A 6,500-nucleotide genomic window follows, 5' to 3' on the forward strand; every position below is an offset into this window, starting at 1 on the left:
CCTATATTCTCCAAGCATGTGACCTCCATTGAAGTGGAGGTGTTGCCACAAAGAAAGAGGACCAGCCAAAGGATTTGGCCAGCTCACGCATCTAGGATTTTGATTTTTTTCAACTCTTTACGAGGTAGGGGTTCTAATCTGATACCCGTAGACTAGGACCCATATGCACGAGCATACTTTGGATGCAAACTTGTATTTCAAATTTGTATATCAATCCTAGTTTAATCGGGGCTGATATTGTTTCAGATTTAACGAGCACTAAAATTGGTATGAGAAAACCTTGATTTCGATACAAAAAATGAGTTTCTCCCAAATACGGTTTGGGCAAACTCGATTTGTCAAAAAAATTATAACGTGAAATCGTACTTGTCTTCTGGCAATTTTCTTCGAGTAGTTAATTTGTATGCCTATCGTAGGATGATACTTCAATAGTCTATTAGCCTTAGCACCAGACTGATTTGCAAGCTCACGGGTAGGGCATATCACGGCCAATGGGGGTAGTTTTATAATGATTTCTATTGCTGAAAGCTGCAATTACAGGAGAAATACAAGACATAAAAAGAACATAGCATGTTTACTAAATTTTTGTTCACGATAATTGAATATTAAAAAGAGAAGGCAAATAATATCATACAAAAAAATGCCACTCACTTTCCAGTAATGTCTTTGCCTTGGCCAGGACATCCTTGCCTATAAATAAAAAGACATGCCCACTTTTGGACACATAAGACTAAGAGATTAACAATGTAGCTTCATATAAAAACTCAATTTGATTAGAAAATCAGTTTGCTCTAAAAGATCACAGGATTATTATTATTTTGAGGGACACCAAAAGGTTTACGCAACTGACAGAAAGAGTTAAAATAAAACAGAGGATGCAAATGGACATGATACTAAACCTATAGGGATCTACACTTTCAATGATTATGTAATGAAAGACACTTGATGAGGGTCTTAATAATGAAAAAAAATATCCCTGAAACAAAGTAAATATATCATATATTATGCATGTACAACTGTATATAAACACTCTATGTATATGGTTAAAAAGACAAAAAAAATGACCTTACATACTCCAATACATGTTTTAGAAGTAGATATAGACACTTCTTGCAATTGTGTCCCCTTATAAGAGGAACCCGAGTGAAAAATAAGATTGACAAGTCCAAAAGCTTATGAAAACTATTTGACAAATTACCATTGATTATGATGATTGTTCAAGGTTGATGTAGCAAGCCAATTGTCTCATTTAACGCAGGTTGTGCCTACCTCAGCAAACACAACCACCAAAGTTTTGTGTTGGTCATAGGTAGACCTAGATGTACTCGTGAAGGTGTTGCACGCTAGGATCAGTATGAACCTAGTTTGCACAACAACCTAGGTACCCAGCAAGGTGCGACCTTGCTGACACACCTGGGCTAGGTTGCAACAAGTTGCATGGTTTCCCTAATAAACTGGTTGTAACTCAGCTATATGTGTACATCTTAATAATAAGCATGAAATAAGAAACCAAAATAAGTGATTTTGAAAAGCTTTTGGGCTGAAAAAGATTGAAGGAAAAAGAAAGTTTCTAAAAATAATAATAAATCTTTAAATTGGAGAGGGCTCACATGCCCCCACCCCTTACTTTGCCTCTTTCCTTCTCTCTATTCTCTCTCTAATTGTCCATCTCTTTCTCCTTTCTTCTCCCCATCTTTGGTCCAAACCTACCTCTCTCCCTTTCTTCTCCAAGGAAGTGACCTCTATTGAAGTGGAGGCATAGTCGCGAAGGAAGAGAACCAGCCAAAGGATTTGGCTATCCCGTGCATCTAGGATTTTAGTTTTTTTTCTCTTTACGAGGTAGGAGTTCTAAGTCGATACCTGTAGACTAGGACCCGTATACACGAGCATACTTTATATGCAAACTTGTTTTTTGAATCCGCATATCAGTCCTAGTTTAACCAGGGTTGATATTGGTTCAAATTTGACGAGCATCGAAATCTGTTTGAGAAAAAACTTGATTTTTGTGTGAAAAATGAGTTTCTCCCAAATACAATTTAGGTAAAGCTCGACATCGGACCTGATCGGGTTCAACCACAATGCAAACCTGATTTGTCCCATATAAAATTTGAGTTCCAGAAAAATATTTATAACATGAAAATTTACTTGTCTTTTGGCAATTTTCTTCAAGTAGTTTGCATGCCTATGGTAGGCTGATACTTCAATAGTCTATTAGCCTCAACACCAGCCTGATTTGCAAGCTCACTGGTAGGGATGCACACGAGCCAAGCCTGGACTATTTGGACTCGGCTCAGTTTAAAATGACTTTTTTCAAGCTCGAAGCCGAGCTTGTAAGGCATTGTCCGAACTCCAGCCCAGCCAGGCTTCAACAAGATCTATTAAAAAAATATTTGCAAAGGATGGATTTGATCCCCTGACCTCCCTAACGTTAACCAAGTGACCCACGATTAAGCCAAAGCACATCTTTTGGTTATTATTACTGAAACAATTACTTACATACTAAAAGACAAACGATGGGATTCGAACCCAACCCATTCTTAAGAAAGACTAACACACTACCCATTATAGTAACAATGTGCTTATGAAATTATTTGCAAAGATATTATATATATTTGGTTTGCAAAGAACTGAGCCTTATTGGGCTCAACAGGTCATTCAAGCTCAGCTCGATAGCTTGTCTAAGCTTCATACATCGGTTCAAGCTCGGCTCACTTACAAAGTAGACGCGCTCGAGCTGAGGTTTAACCGAGTCGAGCCTTAGCCAGCTCGGTTCGATGTGCATCCCTACACACGGGTAGGGCATATCATAAGCACATTAATTGGTGGTCTTTTCTGATCACGACCCATAGGGGGTAGTTTTACAATGGCTTCTATAGTCTGAAGCCAAAAGGTTTACACAACTGGTAGAAAGAGTTAAAATAAAATAGAGGATGCAAATGGACATGATACTAAACCTATAGGGATCTACACTTTCAATGATTATGTAATGAAAGACACTTGATGAGGGTCTTAATAATGAAAAAAAGTATCCCTGAAACAAAGTAAATATATCATATATTATGTATGTACAACTGTATATAAACACTCTATGTATATGGTTAAAAAGACAAAAAAATGACCTTACATACTCCAATACATGTTTTATAAGTAGATATAGACACTTCTTGCAATTGTGTCCCCTTATAAGAGGAACCCGAGTGAAAAATAAGATTGACAAGTCCCAAATCTTATAAAAACCATTTGACAAATTACAATTGATTATGATGATCGTTTGAGGTTAATGTGCACAATCGACTATCTCATTTAACGCAGGTCGTGCCTGCCTCAACAAACAAAACAACCAAAGTTTTGTGTTGGTCATAGGCATACCTAGTTGTACTCGTGAAGGTGTTGCATACTGGGATCAGTATGACCCTAGTTTGCACAACAGCCTATGTGCCCAGCAATGTGTGACTTTGATAGCACACCTCGGCTAGGCTGCAACAAGCTACATGGCTGCCTCAAACTAGTTGCAACTCATTTGTAGTCTCAATAAAAAATATAAAATAAATAGAACATTTTGTGTTGACTGATGGAAAAAATATACAAGTGTGAACAATCAGTCATGTTGAATGATAATTACCTATATATGCAGTTGGCACACGATCACAATAAAACATTCATAACTTCCTTATTCTAAGAAGTTTTTACGGACAGTTTGTAGAGTATGAAAGCTAAAAAACGTGTTTTCTGACAGTAGGATGAGCTCATACTTCATTTCATATATAGTGTGGCATTTACTATAACAGCAGTGTGAACCTCGCCTAACCAAGTCTCAAACCAAAGATGGGCCCATTATGTTATGTAAAATATGAACCTCTGATGTTTATGCATGGTTTTGAGTGATAAATTAATATGCATTTGTAACACATAATGTTGTGTAAATGTTTTTTTTAAAGTTTGTTGAGCATGACATTTGATGAATTGTTATTTCATGTCACTGAATGAATGTTTTTTACTTAATTTTAAATACATGTGTATTAAAGTGTATTGCATATAATGATGTCTAGATGCATGATGTGAATCATATTCAATGCCTATGAAATAATGTGTAAATGAATGAAAATGTGTTATAATTGGCATGCATGGCATGAAAGTGATACTACATTGAATCATGCATGAAAGTGCCTAAATTGGATGCACGAATTTATGAGATAGATTCATTACGCCTGTGTATGAAAAATATGTGAACATTAATTTTATTAAAACTTACAATGAGAGAGTAAGTGATACTCTAGGCTCCATGTGACCAAGTTTTAAGTATGGAAAGTTGCTTTTCCCTAATCACGGAGATAGAAGAAACCTCCACAGTAGTCACGGGGTGACAGGTAAAGAACTCATGAGTAAAGTCTGATGCATCAGGATAGAGGTGTTGAGAGCTCTCTCTCTCTACAAGGTCGTCCCTCACCCAAGATTGGTGAAAGGTGTCTGATGTAAACACCTCAAATTCTTTAGGTTCATTTCTTGACACACCCTGTCACAGATGCCAACTCTTTTAGCACAGTGTAGGAGTATAACCCCTAGGATCATTCCAATTTAGGTGTCATTTCACCCCATTTTACCAAAAAAAAAAATATCATTTTGCCTCTAGATAACCCTAGATCCTTGTCAATTAGGCCCAGTCAAGCTCATTTTAAGCTTAAAAGAGCTAGAACATTAATCATTTCTAGCCCTCCTAAACTCACAATGAGTAGTCCCTTTCATTTCAACTAAATTTGGTTCAATTCATATGAAATAGGCTCATTTCTAGCTCAAATTTAACCCAATTGTCTCAAAATTAGTCAATTTCAGTTGTTCCTATTCTCTTGTGTTTAACTTGAGCTCATTAGGAGTTCAAGTCGTCGAGCTTCAGTTCAAACTTGTTTTTCTACATTATTGGAGTTCATTTTAGCTTAATTTAGCTCATTTTAGCTAGAATTAAACTAACTTTAGTTAACTTAGCTAAGATTTAGTGTGTTTGAGGTCTGAAATAATTCATCTTAGTTCAGTTCATCATAGTTTTAGTTCAAACTTAGTGTTTTGTTCACTACTCTCTCGTTACTTACATCACTTTATAGTGAATTTCTCACCATTTCATTTAGAATTGTGTCTGTTTTCAATCATCTGGTATAGGAGTCTAGTTGAGATACTGTCTTCTTAGTTCACTTGAGTTCAGAAACCTTAGAACCCCGTTCAAGCCAGTTCAAACCTTATTTTCCAAGTGTCACTCTTAACTCCACTTCACGCCCCTGCCCAGGAGGGCAAAATCATCTATACTTGTGTTTGTGTCTCAATCAGGGGTAGTTTGATCAAATTCTAAGCTCGAAATAATTTCTAGTCTAGACTCGGATCAATTCCTTTTTTGATATTATATCTACATCTAAGATCCAACCCATGTTTGAATTTAGACATGGGATATCTGATCTGATCCAATGTTGGATCTAATATCCAATATTCATTTTCTACTCCGGACCTGAACCCTTTTGTTTAACTCACTTTGTTATCTATTTTCAGGGTCCATTTTGTCTTCAGAACTGGATCTCTACATTAGATATCCAGGATCCACCCATTAATCATTTACTATTCAGGATCCATTCTTTTCTTTTATCCAATATCCAGGATCCATCTCCACCATTTTATCTTGATTCAGGATTTGCTTCTTTAAGCTCATCATTGATCCAAGATCCAACTTATCCTCTTTAGCTCATTCAGAATCCATTCTAAATGTCTCATCTTTGACCTAGGATTCGTTCACCATTTTTAAGCATGGATCATTCTCATCATCCAAGATCCAGATCCGTTTATCATTTGAAACTTTGAATCAAGATTTGGATTCGAATCTTTCTTCTTATTCGGTTTCAAACCTGTGCTCAAAAAGTGATCTTTACATTTTAATCTAAACCCAGTGCTTTTACATTTCAACATTTGATATTTCGAAATATCCTTTTTTCAAAAACAATGTGTACCATATCTAGATCTAGATTGGATTTCGATTTGGATTTTTGTTAGGTTTGAATCTCAAATTAGATCTTAGATCCAATCCACATTAGATGAGGCCCACCTGGGTGGTGTCACCTCTAGATTATTCTCCTCACTTTGTTTTTTATTTTTGTTAACTAGTTGATTTAGGATTTTGTCTTTGTTTTATTCTTTTTGTTTTTAACCTTTTATTATTTTAGTTGTTTTAAAATCAAATATGAACTCCACTCAGATGGCGCCACATGTAGAGTGTAACGCCCCGAATTTTCAAAATAAAGCTAAGTTAAAATTTTCATGAATTTTTTCTTCTTTTTTCTTTGCAGCGGAACTTAGAAAAAATTTTAGCAGCGAAATCAGATAATAATGAGCCGTCGATTTTAGAAAACTCTGAGCACATCACAAGTACGTGGCCAAGAACTCCTTGACCACCAAGGTGTTTCATTTATCAAAATCACTTGTTTATTACAAACATAACGGCTTGGAAAAGCAGCATTGATTCAATA

Source organism: Nuphar pumila, chromosome 14 (genome assembly GCF_984573655.1).
Source record: "Nuphar pumila chromosome 14, dmNupPumi1.hap1.1, whole genome shotgun sequence".
Lineage (NCBI taxonomy): Eukaryota > Viridiplantae > Streptophyta > Magnoliopsida > Nymphaeales > Nymphaeaceae > Nuphar > Nuphar pumila.